Source organism: Acanthopagrus latus, chromosome 20, assembly GCF_904848185.1.
Source record: "Acanthopagrus latus isolate v.2019 chromosome 20, fAcaLat1.1, whole genome shotgun sequence".
Lineage (NCBI taxonomy): Eukaryota > Metazoa > Chordata > Actinopteri > Spariformes > Sparidae > Acanthopagrus > Acanthopagrus latus.
The window spans coordinates 6,152,211-6,171,389 of NC_051058.1; the positions used below are offsets into that span (position 1 = coordinate 6,152,211).

The window sequence follows — 19,179 nt, forward strand, 5'->3', positions numbered from 1 at the left end:
TTCTGTTTCGCAGTTGTCCATTGTATGATTTTGTTGTTGCAAGCTTTTAAAGTCTTCTGTGTCTATGTTGTCGATGAACCTGCCTTGGGACTATGGCTGAAATTTAGCAGCTATGCTAAGTCTGGCACATTTACACTGATGCTTAACATATCAGTGTTAATGAAATTTGCATTGTCCCAACTAAAGAAATAATTAAATGAAAATGAAATGAAGAAGAAACTTCCTTGGTTACAAATGTGGTGAACTTGAAGGGACAAGCACACACTTGTTCCAGAGAAAGAGGAACAACACAAACACTTACGTTGCTTGATAGTGGCTTGATGTTTTCTACCTATAAGGAGAAAAAATATATCTCTACATAGATATTTTGTCTTAAGTAAATGTGTTAAAGGCTTGTTTAATGATATTTTCATTATCATCATGGAGTCCTAATTTAATTCACCAAAACATTTTGAGTAACAAGATATTATGTGCTCCAGACATTAAGGACATTTCATTTGTTTTTTTCCTTACTGTAAATACAATAAATATACAGCACAGAGAGAAAAATGTTTGAAACTCTTTATTAGTTTAGAAGACAATAAAAATCCATATGAAACAATATTTTTGTCATATGTAGATCTACTTATGAGAAGAGGAAGTTGATAATTTGCTCTACATTATCAGAAAAAAAGAAGGAGAGAATGTCAGGATTGTTTCGTAGATGGTCGTGGTGTATTGTCTTGAACACTCGTCAGAGGACATGGCAATGTATTCCTCTCTAGGGGAGAAGAATTTGAGGTAAAAATCTCATGTGGTAGGAATGACATTTTTTTTAAAAAAAATTATGCTGCATTTGAGTTGAGGTCAATACCTGGACTTACTTGTTCTAATTTCTTGAGTCTTTGGGGGATCCACCAGGCTCCTGGGTCCACACACCATTTATTGTTACGCATTGTGTGAAAGCTTCAGGGTTAAAAAAAAAACAAAAAACAAAAAAAACAGGAAAGAGTAAAAAACAAGCAAAACAAAAGCAGAATGTATTTCTATAGCAAAAACAGAAAAAATAAAAGAAAACATTTATCAGATATATTCAATGTGCCTTAAACAGAAATATCTGCTGTATTTAAATGGTAGATGATTTATTCAAGGATCCCCATTAGAAGCACCAGGCTGTGCCTCTAGTCTTCCTGGAGCCCTGAACATAAAAGTACAAACTATTTAAACATTTCAGCTCCCAGTTGTCATCCGTGCTTGTTAGCCAAGATGACCTTCTTCAACAAAGCAACTAAACTCTGTTCATGTAATCCAACTGTGCTACTAGTGAGACCGCTTTAGAACAATGTTAGTAGATGAAAACAAGGTCTAGACATGTTGAAGAGGTATTTAGCTGGGCTAGTTATTTCCCCAATGGTACCAGTCTCCATGCCAAGCATCACCTCCTGACTTGGTGAACACACATTACCTACCAAATAAAATGAGGTAAATCCCAGGCAAACTTCTCCTGGCTTTAGTCACACATTTAGCACACAAACACAAAAGTGGTATTGATCTCCTCATCAAACTCTCTGAAAGAAAGCCAAGAAGTGTCTTTTCCCAGTATGTCAAACTATCACTGCTGATCCAAAGATTCTCTTTGTCATATTGTTCCTCACTGTCTGCTCATGATCAGCTGTGTCGGCTAGGTGACACCGCCTTACACACCATGAGATAATGGACACAAGATGAAGCTTTTGTGAATCTAAACTACTACCCTGTACTTACACATAAGTAGGTACACAACCCTGAAATGTATTCTTCTTTTGTACAAAGCAGGCTTTGACAGGTTCGTTAAAGGTGCTTTTTGAGGCTTCCATACAGCAGGTGGGAGAAGGTCCAGGAAAGCCCTTGGTTTGAAGGGAAAACTCTGCAATGCATAAAACAACAGCCATTCTGTTATTAAGTCTTGGAATAGGAGAATATTCTTTGAGGACACCTTTTTTGTAACAGCAAAGATCTGTTAACTGCTGCCAGTTTGATTCCCTGTAAAAGTAAAATCTTAGTATTTAACAGACATATAACAGATAGAAGACGTAAATAACAATATGGATACAAATATATCCTGTTAATTAGTGAGTTATACAGGCATGAGATTAGTTTTGATCTTCTCATAGAACTCTCAGCAATAAAGTGAATAGATATATTTCCCCAAAATGCTGAATGAACCCTAACTAGCAGTCTTTTAAAACAATTGTGGGACCAGAACAACCTCACCCAGTCCCTCGACAGAAAAACTAAGCCTAGCCTACATCTGTTCTTAACCCTTAACTAGTACAGTGCAGCTGATAGCCTGTAGAATACCAACTACAGCATTGTTATGCAAATGTATACAAATGATGCAAAATTAAAACTCCCTGTGCCTCAACTGTTAACTTTTCGGAAAAATAAGAGATACAACTTTCTTTTCATCACCGATGAGTATATTATTCACTTTCTATTTAATACATTCAATAGATTCCCCTAATCATTTAAAGTTACACATCAAGGACTCTAAAAGTCATTAGTAGTCATTAACACACCTTGCGCATGGAGGAGAGGCAGCATGGATAAACACAGAAGTGTCAGGCCACAGTGAGTGGAGAAAGGCATCCTGGGTCCCAATGTGACAGTGAGTGAATAATTAATAGCGTTATTCTGAACACTCACTGGTTCAACCCTTGGCATGAACAGTGATGCTCTGTCTCTGTCTGAAATCTCTTTGGTATAAATGAGATAAGCATTGGTGCACTGTCATTTCATAGAAAGAGGAACAGGAGTGTTTTACGTGCTGAAGTCAGGGGGAGATACATTTGTCCAAGTCACTCAGTAACACAAACAAACCAACAGATCGAGGCTCCTGTGTCCTGCTGGAGTAAAAGTACTGTTTAGGTCAACGGAGACTGGTGGCCTTGAAGAAAGCTACATAATGGCTTCAGTTAACTGTCGGAAAGGTCTGACAGCAATGTAAAGTAGTGAAAATTAATTTGTATACTTAACGGTGCATTAAGTAAGAATTCTGACTGAGGACGTTGAAAGATCAAATAAACGTGAACATTTCATGTCGCAATGATCCGAAAGGAAATTGAGAGAAATTAACCTTTTTGTTTCACACTTTTGTTTGACAGGAAAAAAAGTCTGAGATGTCATTGTGATCAACATTGTGGTGATCCATCAGCGTCCCGGTCCTCTCCGGGATTTCTTTGATGACATGGACGCCCTCCTAAGCTGGCACACCACTCGTTGTCGTGGGTGACTTGAACATCCACCCAGAGAAGCTGCACTCATCTGAATTCCTTGACTTTCTCTCCACAGTTGACCTCATACTCCCCCCTCTCCACCCACCCACCCACCCACCGGGCCGGGAACCAACTTCACCTGGCCTTCACATGGTTCTGTGGTACCCTGGCTCTCCCTGTCACCACTTTGTCACTTTCTCTCTCCCCTTGAAGTCCACCACCTCCCTTGTCCCTACGCATCACAGAACAATTCACTGTGATGTCAATCGAGGAAACCTCCGTCACTCTGTTATCACCCCCCTCCACCTTACCAGCGCAATCAAAAAGATGGGAGAAAATGGAAGAAATCACGTCACACAGATGACCGTGCTCATGACCATCACCTCCTCTCGAACTGTTTTTGCCAGCACACCATGAGATAATGGACAGAAGATAAAGCTTTTGTGAGTGCAATCTACTACCCTGTAGTTACAGTAGCTTTCCTCTAGCATAACTCTCAGCAGTAAAGTGAAATTTTTCAGGATAAGAGATACAACTCTGTTTTCATTGCTGATTAATGTATAATTCAATTTCTATTTAATACATTCAGAAGATTCTCCTAATGATTAAAGTTACACATCAAGGACTCAAAAAGTCATTAGTAGTCATTAACACACCTTGTACCAGGATGATGGGCAGCATGGATAAACACCCACATGTCAGGCCACAGCGAACGGAGAAAGGCATCCTGGGTCCCAATATGACAGTGAGTGAATAATTAATAGCGTTATTCTGAACACTCACTGGTCCAACCCTTGGCGTGAACAGTGATAATCTGTCTTTCAAGAAGACTCCTCCAGTATATAAATGAGAAGAGTGTGAGGGTCACCGTCATCCCAGAGAAAGAGGAACAAGAGTGTGTGATGTGTTGAAGTCAGTGAGAGACACATTCATCGAAGTCACTGAATAACACAAATAAAGTAAACGACCCAGGAAGGGATAAGCTATGGACAACAAACCCAGGATTGTATTGATGTCAGTATTAATTCACAGATGAGGCCCATTCTTCTGCATTTCATCCGCTGCCATCACCTCATATTTCAACATGATGCACGGCCCCATGTCGCAATGATCCCCAACACTAAACTCACCTTTTATTGTGACCAATCCAAGACAAACCTGTGTGCTGGTCCTGCAGTTTAATCAGCATCTGTATATACCACACCTGTCAGGTGGCTGGATTATGTTGGTAGAGGCAAAGTGTTCACCAACATGGGATTTAACAAGTTTCTGCAATAAACCTTTTTCTCAAACTTTTGTTGCACAGGAAAAAGTCTAATATGTTTAACTTTACCTCATCATTGAGAGGATAAGTTGCATTTATATTTTTCATAGCAGATACATATGTTTTGCTGCTGCCTGTGAGCTTCCTTCTGCTTTTACTCCTGCTGATTCTCCAAATTGGGGGCTTGCTGACTGCCATCTACTGTAGTTGTTACATTGACCATGGATAAGCACCTGATATAACGCCACTTCAAAAACTTGATCTGTCGCCTCAAGCAACAGGTGAATCATATATTTTCGTATATTTATGTATAACTGTTAAGACACTTGTATATCCCTTAAAAATAGTTGAATATCAACTGAAATTTAAATGTCACTTTGGGTCAAAATCATCAATGAAAGATGACAGAGAAAAGAGACCGAGGAACCCAAAATCCAAACCCACAAAGGTTTACCTGGGCCGGCTGATCAAAAATGATATTAAAGTGATTATTTAAAGGCAAAAGGCAACACATGTGAACGAGCCCCAAACACATTTTCATTACTGGGAAACATTTCACAAGTTACTGCATTTATAAACATTAACAAAAATGTAATTAACATGTAATTAATGTGCAATTAGCAGCTAGTTAATGATTATTACTGTATCAACTAATGATAATTGCATCTTTATAATGTTTTGATAATGTCTAAATTAATGTGTCAGTTAACATGAACACTATTACTAAATCAGCCTAGACACATTTTCTAACTGTTGATTTATCGTCACCTCAGACTCTCACTGGTTAACACTTGTAGATAACATGATGCTCTGACTTGCAAGAAGAAACTTCCTTTGTTACAAATGAGGTGAACTTGAAGAGTCAAACACACACTCATTCCAGAGAAAGAGGAACAACACAAAAGCGTTTGTTTTTTGGGTGACTACTCAATTATTTTGTGTTTATCTTTTCTCCCTATAAGGATAAAACATCTCAAGACAGATACCTTATCTTTAGTAATTGCGCAATCTGACAAACAGACATATCGAGGCTGCAGCTGAGCAGCAACTCCCATGTCCTGCTGAGATAAAATGTCGTTTTTTGTCAAAGGAGTCTGAAGGCTTGAAAGAAACTAACACATTTGCTTTAGTGCCAGGTTCAGGAAGGTAAGGCAAGATAAAAGACTGAACATATCTCACACGTTTTGTTTGAACAAAAAGTCTTAGATCTCTAAATTCAAACTATGAGTGTCGCATTTCTATTTTTGTTGAGTACTGTGAGGGAATTTCTCTAATGTCCCTCTATTGTTCTGATATGTTATTCTTGCATATGAAATCTAACAAATATTGTGCAACATTAATATGATAGAGAGGGCTGTAAAAACAGGTAAACACAGTTACAAACTCAGTTAAGACCTCTCCTGGGGATATGTGTTCTAAATTGGGTGATGTATAACACATTACATGTGGACATGTACACACCCACTTCTTCTAATTGGTCACTTTGGTAAATTATCCAGTAGACTAAAAGAGGAGTTGACCTGTCTTAAGCACCTGCCACCATTTGGCATGCAGGTCAAACTTAGCTAAGCACTTTATCGTCGGTTCCCTTTGGCCCCTCACAGTTGGAAGCCGACCCCTGGACCTTCCCTCACATCAATTAGTCATGATTGAATCCAAATTAAGTAGATCAGTCATGATTGAATCTAACCTAAGTAGGTCAGAATGTGTTGTCCTCCAGATACCTCACAAGACAGCCTCAAAAAAAGGGATTCATTTTGCATATGTGTCTCTGTACAGTATCTGGTTATTGTGAAGAGTTAAGAGCCTTATTCTAGACTCTCACTGGTTAACACTTGTAGATAACATGATGCTCTGACCTGGTTGATGTAGTGCACATGTGTTCAATGTATGTGTTTGTTCAGTGTTTTAGTGTTATTGTGATCTCATGTCAGGTTATTGGTAGTTTGTTTTGCAATACGGCAAATTTTTGACGTTAGTTGAATTATGCTTCAAATAGACACAGGGTCCTTGCATGTAACTGACCATCTTCTATAACCTGGCACACCACGTCACACACACACACACACACACACACACACACACACACACACACACACACACACACACACACACACACATATATTGCGCATGGTAATGTATTTTTTATCTTTGAGGTTAAAGATGTTTTTTTAATCTTCATGCTGTCCATTTAATATTTGACAGGAATGAATGTTGCTGACCTCTACTCTGTCAAGAACTCCAAAATCCTTCGACTATTACAGGTGTTACGGTAATCTTGGTTGTAGTTATCAGGTTAGTTATTAATCGGAGTGACAAACAGCTTCGTACCTTCTTGATGTTTGACTTCAAGTCATGAGAATGTTTCATTTGTATATTTTTGCTTTGGCTCCTACACCAGTACTCCTGCTGCTTCTACAATCTCACCAGACATGTTATAAAGCTGAAGCCTTCAAAGAAACAGCATTTTTATTCAAATTACTTTATTTATTACTTTTATTATATACTTTATTTTTTATGTTGGCATTACATGTATACAGGAATGTCAGTAAATGTTAGTGGTATTTAACACAATTACAAGTAATAGAAAGTCAGTCACAACACAGAACTGTTTTCAGTTTTGTGAGTAGATTATTTATAGTGCAGTTTTTGTTTTTGTCAATTGAGTCTGGTGGCTTTGAAGAAAGCAGCATAATGGCTTCAGTTGCCTGTCGGACAGGTTTGGCCGCAAGGTAAGACAAGTGAAAATATTAATGACTTTAACGGATTGCTAAGATTTACTCAACAGAAAAAACTTTTCTGCTCCCATTTCCTCATTCAAACCAATTTTCAAATCACCTGATCCAGCCCTCACCAGACAGTTTCAGCAGATTCAAATTCAGAATTGGGCCAGTTCTGATTTATTCGGTTTGCTCTTAGCTGGTGTGATCATGTTATGGCTCAGATTTTGAAAACAGGAGTGGGCCACCAAAGTGCCATCATCCCACATGGTATGTTCATGTGTGTTTGTGCTATTTCAATCATTTCATTGTAAATACATTATCAGCACAGAGACAACAATGCTCAAAACTCTTTATTAGTTTAGAAGACAATAACGATTCATTCAAAGATATTATTGTCATGTCAACATTCCTGCAGAGAAGGTCGTGATGCATCATCTCCAGTGTGGCTGTTGAACACCCGTCAGATGACTTGGCAATATATTCCTCTCTGGGGGAGAAGAATCTTAGTTAAAAGTCCCATATTGTAGGAATTAAAATGTCTTTATTTATTCTGTATCTGATTTGAAGTCAAAACCTTGAGTTCTTAAATACGAAGAAGTGTGAGAGAGAAGAACTCACAACAGACTGTATTATGGCACTAACTCATCAAGAGTATTTGTTAGAGAGAACTGAGGACGGAGGAAAGAGTTTAATCTAATAATGAAAACAAATACTGTGATATCATGAACAGGCTGTGAAATTGGACGTACTTGCTGTAATCTCTTGAGTCTTTGGGGGATCCACCAGGCTCCTGGGTCTGCACACCAATCATTGTTGCTCATAGTGCGAAAGCTTTACAGATGAAAAGACAGGAAAGAGTAAAATATGACACATTTCTGCATTTCTAGCCACTCCAACCTAATCAAACCAACTCTGCTCACCTTGTCTCACAGCTGCTCCTGATCACCTGTTAACCCAGTACATAGACCCCAGCCTCACAAATACTCTATTTCTTGTTCCAATGTTTTCTTAACACATTTGTGTTTTTGCTGACCAGACTTCTTTTGTGAAGCTGTCAGCCTGTTTATTTTTCCTATGTACCTGCCACCTGACCACTACCTGAGCTCTCATGAGATCCTCACTAAGCTATCCTGCTGCCTCGCCTTTTCTTCTGTGTTTGGGTCGAATCCCTGTTGCTCACTTACCAGCCGTGACACCAAGTGCCAAACAAGCTGCTTTATTTTGAACAACCTGCAGCTTTTTCAGGTCAGATTTTGATGCTGATTACCAGATTACAGGCCAGTAATTTAGATGAGACAGGATCAGAGAATGAATGAGTGATTTGATTATTGTGTGAGGAGGGATTCCTCTTCCCATCTTTATGACTATATCATTTATGTGTTTTGATATAATTACTTGTTCAATATTGTTGGCTCCTATTGCCAGTTTTCTCAATCCACTTGTATACTGTATGTCTCTCAGTGCATCAGCTGAAGAATCAGACTGATATTGTGGCACTGTATGAAGTGGTGTCATCAGCATAGATGGTCAATGATGAGATGGAGTATAACAAAGGCCCCAGGCAGCTTCACAGCTTCAGTGACAGTGAAGTACGAGAAGTTGGCTTCAAAAAAGACTTTATGCATAAGAGATCATCTTTGAACCATGAAATTACATTAGGTGTAGGACCATAACACTAACTTGCCAATAAGCAATGTTTGGTCAGTCAGGTTGAATCCTGCACTAAAAGCCAACATAACAGCTCCCACTTGTCATCCATGCTTGTTAGCCAAGATGAGTTTTTTACTTCCTTTTACTTCCTTTCTAGAATGTTGGTTCTCCTCGACAGAGAAACCAAATTATGCTCACATTATCCAACTGTGCTACTAGGGAGATTGCTATAGAACAATGTTCTTAAAAGCAGTTGAAAACAAGGTCTAGACATGTAGAGGAGGCACTGAGTCGGGCTAGCTATTTCCCCACTGACACCAGTCTTCATGCCAAGCATCACCTCCTGACTTGGTGAACACACATTACCTGGCAATTTAGCTGGACTGACTATATTTCATCTGACATAAGCTGCACATTTAGCACAAATACACAAAAATGGTATTAAATTAATCCTCTCATCTAACTCTCTGAAAGAAAAAGAACTTGTGTCGTTTTCTCAGCATGTCAATCTATCACTGCTGTGCCAAAGATTCATCATATTAGTCTTTGCTGTCTGCTCATGATCAGCTGTGTCGGCTAGGTGACACAGCCTTAGTGTAGGTGTGTGTGATTGGAGTGTAGTCTACTACCCATTTACTTACACGTAAGCATGAACTCTACAACCCTGGAATGAATTCTTCTTTTGTTCAAAGCAGGTGGCGACAGGTTGGTTAAAGCTGCTTTTTGAGGCGTCCATACAGCAGGTGGGAAAAGGCCCTGGAAATTGCCCCTGATTCTCGATTATCACAGGACTTATCACTGCAAGGCACAGAACAACATCGACACTATCGACACTATTTTTATGTCTATGTATAGAAAAATATACTTTCAGGACAACTTTACTATTCAGAGCAAAAATGTTTGTAAGGTGATTCCCTTCCAAAAGTTACATTTTCAGTATTTACGAAGAAATAGAAATGAGTTAAAATTGATACAGATATAACCTGTTAATTAGTAAATTCTACAGACAGGAGAGTAGTTTTGATTTCTCTCATAATAAACTGAAGCAATAAAGTGAATGAACATATTTCCCAAAATGCTGATTGAACCCTAACTTACAATTTTTTTAGGCAATTGTGGGACCAGAACACCCCCACCCAGTGCCTCAACAGTAAAATTTAGCCTAGCCTACATCTGGCTCACCTCAACTAGTACAGTGCTAAATCGTGGACTTGATATCGTGATATCACAGGCTACTCCAAAATGCAAAGAAATTTTAAAAAACATTCTCAGTTATTATACAGTACAAAATTTAAACTTCCTGTGCCTCAAATATTAACTTTTCTGAATAAGAGATACAACTTTTTTTTTCATCACTGATGAGTGTATTATTCAATTTGTATTGTATATAATTCAATAGATTAAAGTTAATTAGTAGTCATTAACACACCTTGTGCATGGAGGAGAGGCAGCATGGATAAACACAGAAGTGTCAGGCCACAGCAAATGGAGAAAGGCATCCTGGGTCCCAGTGTGACAGTGAGCGAATAACTGATAGCGTTATTCTGAACACTCACTGGTCCAACCCTTGGCATGAACAGTGATGCTCTGTCTTTCAAGGAGAAACCTCCTTGGTATAAATGAGTTGAGCATGAGAAAAGCAAACTATCATTCCAGAAAAAGGAGAACAAGAGTGTGTGATGTGTTGAAGTCATCATTCAGAGAAAGAGGAACAATACAAACACTTTGTTTTTTTGTTTTGTTTTTGGAGTGGCTACCCAATTATTTTATCTATTTCCGTATAAGGATAAAAAAATACATCTGTAGGTAGTTACATTGTCTTCAGTAACTGCACAATGTGCTGAAGTCACTTAAAGACACAGTTACTTTACACGTGAAGAAACAGATTGAGGCTGCCACAGAGCAGCAACTCCCATGTGCTGCTGAGATAAAGTGATTATTTTTGTTAAAGGAGTCTGGTGGCCTGAAGGAAACCCACATAATGGCTTCAGTGCCATGTTCAGAAAAATCTCACAGCAACATATTAGAGTGAACATATCTCACACCTTTTGTCTGAAAAAAACTGCTATCTGCCAACCACTGTCAACTGCACGTAATACATTGACTGTAGGATTATAAAGAACTCAACTAACCTGTGAAGCAAACAATGAACCAAATACACTGCTCAAATCATGAAGAGAACACTTAATCATCACAGGGCATTAAAATGGAATCAATTTTGTGGGTGTTTCTCTGTACAGTATCTGGTTATTGTGCATAGTTAAGAGCCTTATTCTAGACTCTCACTGGTAAACACTTGTACATAATAGTTACAGCAGTAATAAACATTAACTGCCATTTAGTTACTAGTTAATAAATATGCAATAAGTTATCACTGTTTCAGCTATTATTACTAGCATCTTAAATGTTTTAAATGTGATAAATGTTTTAATGTCTAAATCAATACCTTAGTTTATAATGACATTATTAGTAAATAATTACTCGACACTAGTTTACTGTGACTTAACTGTTAGTTTGTGTTTATTACTGCACTAATGTTAATTAATGTACATACTTGTAAAGTGTCTTTTGTTATGTTGGTATCAGCCTAAGATCTTACTCGATCTGTCTTTCCACAGCTATGAAGTCTTGTTACAAAAAACCTAGAACCAAAACTGAAGGTGACAGTTTCAATAAGATGCTTTCATTGCTTGCATGAAAGTCGTTTGGGTCCCAATATGACAGTGTGTCTCTGTACAGTGTCTGGCTATTGTGAATAGTTAAGAGCCTTGTTCTAGACTCTCACTGTAGACAACACTTGTAGATAACATGATGCTCTGACTTGCAAGAAGAAACTTTAAACTGAAGTTAAAGGGTCAAACACACACTCGTTCCAAGAGAAAGAGGAAAAACACAAACACTACTTTTTTTGATGACTACTCAATTACTTTGTCATCTTTTCTCCCTATAAAGATAAAACATATCTATCTATCTATCTATCTATCTATCTATCTATCTATCTATCGATCTATCTATATATATATATATATATATATCTATATATATATATATATATATATATATATATATATATATATATAGGAGTATATTGTCTTCAGTAAATGTGTCGAAGTCACTGAGCGACACCGTTTTAAAGGCGTGGTTTGGATTCACCAAAGTTACACAATCACATGAAACAAACCGCTCAGTGGAGGGAATGTGATGGTGAGAGAGCCCTGAGGAAATATGATTTCAGATTTGATTTGGCTTATATCTCTTACAAACTATCTGTTAATTTGGGAGGAATTATTCTTCACAACAAGCGCAAGTTCAATTGACACTGCTGGTTTGGTTTCTGATAATGTGGATGAATACTGTTTGCTATTTAGTGAAATCGATGGTGAGATTTACTACTATGCACAGAACGCCTCTAATTTCTACCATCTGCTTCAGTTCAGCACCTCACCATTTGTGCTGCCAATTCCACTCGCCTCCGAAATGCTCCTAGGCATGGGTCAGAGTTTGCTTACAGGTGTGCACATTCTCCCGTCAAGTTTGTTTCTATAGATAACAGCATTTGCGTGGGAAGTGGCGTATGACTCTTTCAAGCCCTATTCTGTGCATATGCAAGCTTTATTACTGAGAGCCCTGATCTTACTCATACCGGACAGATTCACAAGATTCAGATTCAGACTGGGGTCCAGTTCTGGTTTATTGGGTTTGCTCTTGGCTGACATGTGGTCATGGTATGATTCAGATTTTGGAAAAACAGGAGTGGGCTACCTAAGCGTCGTCACTCCATGCGGTACGTGGACTGGATGATCTGGGACAATGCTACCAAAAAGCAGAATTGGTCATCATGAAAATTATGTAAAGGCTTGTTTAATGACATTTTCCTCATTATCATAAAGTCCCATTGTAGTTCACCAATCAAAACATTTTCAATGTATCTAAAAGTCATTGTAAAACTGTACCAGGTGTGAAGATATTATGTGCTTAAGACACTAAGGATATTCTATTTCATTTTTCTTCTTACTGTAAATACATTAAATACACAGCACAGAGACAACAGTGGTCAAAACTCTTTATTCCCTTAGAAGACAATGAAAATCCACACAAAGACATTATTACCATATCTAAATGTACCTATGAGCAGAGAAAGTAGATTTTTTTTGCTCTAAAGTTTTGGAAAAGAAGAAGGAAACACTGTCAATATGCCTGCGTAGATGATCGTGATGCATTGTCTTCAGTGTGGCTGCTGAACACCCGTCAGAGGATTTGACAATGTATTCCTCTCTGGGGGAGAAGAATGTGAGGTAAATGTCTCATATTTCAGTATTTATTTAATTTTATTTTTTTCATGCTGCATTTGATTTGAAGTCAAAACCTGGACTTACTTGCTGTAATCTCCTGAGTCTTTGGGGGATCCACCAGGCTCCTGGGTCCGCACACAAAACACGTCCGCTCTCAGTGCGAAAGCTTCAGGGTTGAAAACACAGGAAGTAAAAAAGACATTCAAAACAAACCATATGTGGTCCGATACTAAGATCAGAGAAAAGAAAAATCAAGACCAAATATGATCAATGTGCCTTGAACAAAAATATTGACAGTAAAACGTTGAATTTAGGCCCACGAAGCAGATGATACAGATGTTCATGTTTATTCAAGGATCACCATTAGAAGCACCAGGCTGTGCCTCTAGTCTTCCTGGAGTCCCGAACATAAAAGTGCAATACAGACATGCAATAAGAAAGTACAAACTATTTAAACATTTCAGCTCCCACTTGTCATCCATGCTTGTTACCTCCTTTCAGGATTTTGGTCTTTTTCAACAAAGCAACCAAACTCTGCTCATGTAATCCAGTTGTGCTACTAGCGAGACCACTTTAGAACAGTGATCTCTAGAGCAGTTGAAAACAAGGTTTTGACATGTAGAAGAGGCACTGAGCTGGGCTAGTTATTTCCCCACTGATACCAGTCTTTATGCCAAGCATCACCTCCTGACTTAGCACACAAACATTACCCAGTAAATTAGCTGGCTCAGCCAACTTTCTCCTGGCTTTAGTTACACATTTAGCACAAATACACAAAAGTGGTATTGATTATCTCATATAACCCTGAAATAAAGCCAATAAGAGTCTTTTTCCCAGCATGTCAAACTAACATCGTTGTGCCAAAGATTCTCATTTGTCTTATTATTTTTTGATGTCTGCTCATGATCAGCTGTGTCAGCTAGGTGACACCGCCTTACACACCATGAGAAAACGGACACAAGATGAAGCTTTTGTGGTGTAATCTGCTACCCTGTACTTACACATAAGCATGTACTCGACAGTCCAATGAGATGTTTTCCTTTTGTTCAAAGCAGGCGGTGACAGGTTCGTTGAAGGTGCTTTTTGAGGCTGTCACACAGCAGGTAGGAGCAGGTATTGGGATGTGCAAAGGCTGGAAAACCTTTGGAATCACTGGAATGCACAGGACAACAGAGAATACTAGTTATATGTTCATATACAGGAAAATATTAGCTCAGGTCAGCTTTATTTTCAAGAACAAAAGTCTGATTCCCCGTGAAAAGTTAAATGTTCAATAATTACAAAGAAAAAAACAATAGAAAGCTTAAATAGCACTTCCTTTTAAAAATATTACCTGTTAATTAGTGGGTTGTGCAGTGAATAAACACATTTCCCAAAATGCTGAACGAACCCTTACTTGCAGTCTTTTAAACAACTGTGGGACCAGAACAACCCCACCCAGTGCCTCGACAGAAAAACTAAGCCTCGTCTACATCTGTTCTCACCCGATAACTAGTACAGTGCAGCTGATAGCCTGTAGAAGACCAAATATCTTACAGCAGCATCAGATCTTCATTTGCCTAAAAGGCTAAATATTGTAAAACACAGGCTACTCCAGAAAGAAACAAAAAAGCTCTCTGTTATTTTACAATATAAAATTAAAACTTCCTGTGCCTCAAATATTAACTTTCGGAATAAGAGTTACAACTTTCATTTAATCACTGATAAGTGTATTATAAAATGTTCCATACAATACATTCAATAGATTCCCCTAATCATTACAGTTACACATCAAGGACTCTAAAAGTCATTATTAGTCATTAACACACCTTGCGCATGGAGGAGAGGCAGCATGGATAAACACAAAAGTGTCAGGCCACAGCGAATGGAGAAAGGCATCCTGGGTCCCAATGTGACAGTGAGTGAATAATTAGTAGCGTTATTCTGAACACTCACTGGTTCAACCCTTGATGTGAACAGTGATGCTCTGACTTGCAAGAAGAATCCTCCTGTGTATAAATGAGCATGAGGGAAAGAGTGCACCATCATCCCAGAGAAAGAGGAACAAGAGCATGTGATGTGTTGAAGCCGCTCACTAACACAAACTAATGGATTGCGGGTCCTGTGTCTGGTGGTTATGAAGTGGACAGGTGGTCAGTTCATACATATTGCACCTTTTAAATCGACAGATACTTTTTTTTTATGTGGCTAAAACACACTAAAATATAGACACAACCAGTTTCTGCTGCAGACAGTGTGTATGGTGTTGTGTTGGCGAGTTGTTTGCTCATTTCAGTGGTGATGGTGCACAGGCACGGGAACAGGGCGCACACATCGGTCATCAGGTTATGTTACAGGTGGACATTAGCTATGGACATCAAACACAGGAGCATTTTAGTGATGTCAGTGTGAATTCACAGAGGGCCATTGTCGTGCATTTCAGCTGCCGCCATCACCTCATGTTGGATCAAAATGCACGGCCCCATGTCGCAATAATCCCACAGGTACCAAAGGGTTCACCAACATCGTTTCTTAAATATTCCTTTTGCTTTTACTTCTGCTTCTCTTCAACATAGGCTGACTGCAATCTACTTTAGGTGTTAAACTGACCATGGACACGTACCTGATATAACCCCACGTCAAAAAATCTAAGCACCAGGTGAATCAGTCATTTTTATGTAAAATGTAGAACTGTTAATCTTTGACACTGCTGACACTTGAAAACTCACCAAAGAGTAAAATATCAACTGAAATGTAAATGTCACTTAAGGTCAAAATCAGCAAAGAAGGATGACAGAGAGCGGAGACCGAGGAGCCCAACACCCACAACCACAAAGGTCTATCTGGGCTGTCAAGATATCAAGGAGATTATTTAAAGGCAAAAGCAACACAGGTGAACGAGCCCTATTTCCATTATTGGGAAACATTTCCTCTTCTGATAACACTTTAAAAGAAGGGTACATTCATTAACACTAGTTACAGCAGTAATAAACATTAACTACCATTTAATTACTAGTTAATCAATATATATATATATATATACACCTTAGTTTACATGAACATTATTAGTAAATCATTACTAGACACTAGTTTACTGTGAATTAACTGTTAGTTTGTGTTTATTACTGCACTAATGTTAATTAATGTACATACTTGTAAAGTGTCTTTTGTTATGTTGGTGTCAGCCTAAGATCTTACTCGATCTGTCTTTCCACAGCTATGAAGTCTTGTTACAAAAAACCTAGAACCAAAACTGAAGGTGACAGTTTCAATAAGATGCTTTCATTGCTTGCATGAAAGTCATTTGGGTCCCACTATGACAGTGTGTCTCTGTACAGTGTCTGGCTATTGTGAATAGTTAGGAGCGTTGTTCTAGACTCTTCTAGAAACTTCCTTTGTTAAAAATGAGATGAAGTTAAAGGGTTAAACACACACTCATTCCAAGAGAAGGAGGAACAACACAAAGACTTTTTTTTTTTTTTTTTTAATGAGTGGCTACCCAATCATATTATTTTTCTCCGTATAAGGATAAAAAATATATCTGTCGGTAGTTACATTGTCTTTAGTAATTGCACAACGTGCTGGAGTCACAGTTACTTTACCAAAGTCACGCAATCACATGAAGAAACCCCTTCAGTGCCATTTTCAGAAAAGTCTCACAGAAACACAATAGAGTGAACATGTCTTACACCAGTAATTTAATAATGTTTTTTCCCTATAAGGAGAAAATATATATATATATATATATATATATATATATATATATATATATATATATATATATATATATATATATATATATATATATATATATATATATATACATATACATTGTTATCAGTGATTGTGTTATGTGTTGAAGTCAAAGGCGTTGGTTTCGGATTCAACAAAGTCTCACAATCAGACAAATGAAAAAGGCAACATAATGGCTTCAATTCCACATTTGGAAAGGTCTGACATCAAGACTGAAGAGTGAAAATGTGTCACACCTTTTGTGCGAACAAATAAAGTCTTAGATCTTTAACTTCAAGTCATAAAAAGTGTTGCGTTAATATATTTTTACTTTGGCTCCGACACCAGTGCTCCTGCTGCTTCTGCAAACTGGGTGGGAGCAGACTGCTATCAACCTGATATGACGCCACTTCAGAGGCAAATGATGTTCTAAATGTATAACTGAGGAAAACCAGATTCTCTCACCCTGCAGTAAAATCATTAAAGAGTAAAATATTAACTGAAATGTAAATGTCACTCGAGGCCAAAAATCAGCAATGATGGACGAGAGCAGGAACCGGAGAGCTCAACATCCAAACCCACAAAGGACTGGCTCGCAAAAAATCTTATGACGGTGAAGCCTTCAAAGAAACAGCACAATAGTTGTTTTTTTTTTTTTTTTATCATGCTAGGAACATCGCAATATGTTACATTCACATCCATGTGAGTTAGCACTTCAGTGCAAAGATAATGTCAAGATGATGATTCGACAGCATTGTTTTTGCACAGCTGTGCCTTCGGTGTGAAATCACACAACACAATGCCACAAATGTCGCAAGTTCTAAGGGAGCATACATTTGTGCACCTCTTCCGAAGAAAGAGGAACTACACAAACACCCCTGAGGTTTTCAATTAGTTTGTTGGTATGAGGATTTAAAAAAAAGTCTGTATGCAAATTTGTTGTCTTTTGTGTCTGTGTGATGTTTTGAAGTCGCTAAGAGACAAAAAAAAAAAAAGTTTCACTGATCAAACCACAAATAAATCAGCAAAACAAAAGCCTAATCGTGACACATAATCATTAGTTGAGGACCAGTGAGCGGGATTCAGAGGGATCTATTGGCAGAAATGGAATATAATATTCATCACTCTGTCTTTTATTAGTGTGTGCTCACTTGAAACTAAGAATCGCTGTGTTTCTGTTTCCTCAGAATGAGTCTTTAATATCTACAGGGGGAGCGGGTGCCCTTCCAGCGAGTCTGTTCCTCGTTGGAATTTGCGGGATCCTTACGAAGCCAGCAGCTGGTCAGCGTCGCATGAAGACAGTTAGCCAGAGGGAAACAGCCGGCATGGCTTTTCTAACCTCAACCTTGGCTAACTGCTAAAAAAAAAAAAAGTCTTAAATACTGCAATTTCTGTTTGTGTATGAATTATTGAGCTTTGGAGGAAGATAATTGACCAGGGTAGCTGTTTTCAGTTTTTGTATCAGGCTAAGGTAACGTGCCGTTGGCTGTGGCTTCATACTTACACTACAAATAAAGCAGCATCTTAAGGCTAGGACCTTCAAGATTTTCACGTTTTTCTTTACTTCTACTGATTTGTAAGGCAGTCATGAGGTTGTGAAAGGCTATCATGTGCTGTTAATTCACCAGCCATACCAAGACATGATATTTCAGAATGCTCTTTATTCATTTAGAAGGTGTTCAAAATTCCTGCAATAGTGTTGCAACATTGTTTAATGCAATTAAAAGAAGATCTGCGCACTGTGGCGGTTGGGGGGCTTTACCAGGACTGTGCAATTTATTCCAATCTGTGCAAAAAAACCCCCCCCAAAAAACAGGTAAGTTTAATCAATTTTTATATTACAGGATAATTCAAAAGCTACAATTGAATGTGGCACACCACATCCCCTCATCCATAATCAGACACAGTGCAATTAAACTTTCTGAAACCCCTCCTTATAATTAGATTATAAACAAGATTTCCAGCAGGTTCTCCACACTTACCTCCTCCAACTTCTTGAGTGTTTTCGGAAGCCATCTGGCACTCGGATCCACACAATATTGTCGAGTCTCACAGACAAAACTAGAAGGTTGAAAAGACGGAGAATAGACCAGAAAAGCTATGAATATACAGTTACAGTGGCACTGAGGGAATCGTAAGAATTGGATTGGAAAAATCAACCTTTTTTGCTTTCATGGCGAGGGTTAGACAGTAAGACTTGTACAGCCCCCAAAATGTCTGCACATGACATATTACAGACAAGCGATCCAGCAAGTTTCTGGACCATACAGGCGGGATTCTAATGAAGTTTGTGCCGAAGACCGAGA

At 38.3% G+C, this 19,179-nt stretch overlaps 1 long non-coding RNA gene across 2 annotated transcripts; it reads right to left on the bottom strand.

The window, feature by feature from the left end:
- Window positions 1-558: 558 nt before the first annotated feature.
- Window positions 559-4,143, bottom strand: LOC119009911. 2 transcript variants are annotated; one of them, XR_005071845.1, is made up of 4 exons: window positions 3,890-4,143; window positions 1,744-1,885; window positions 864-945; window positions 559-760 (listed from the first exon to the last, which is right to left on the bottom strand). It is a non-coding gene; the product is annotated as an uncharacterized LOC119009911 (long non-coding RNA). The 2 variants fall into 2 exon arrangements; XR_005071846.1 differs by lacking the exon at window positions 3,890-4,143 and adding an exon at window positions 2,538-2,970.
- Between the last annotated feature and the right edge of the window lie 15,036 nt (window positions 4,144-19,179).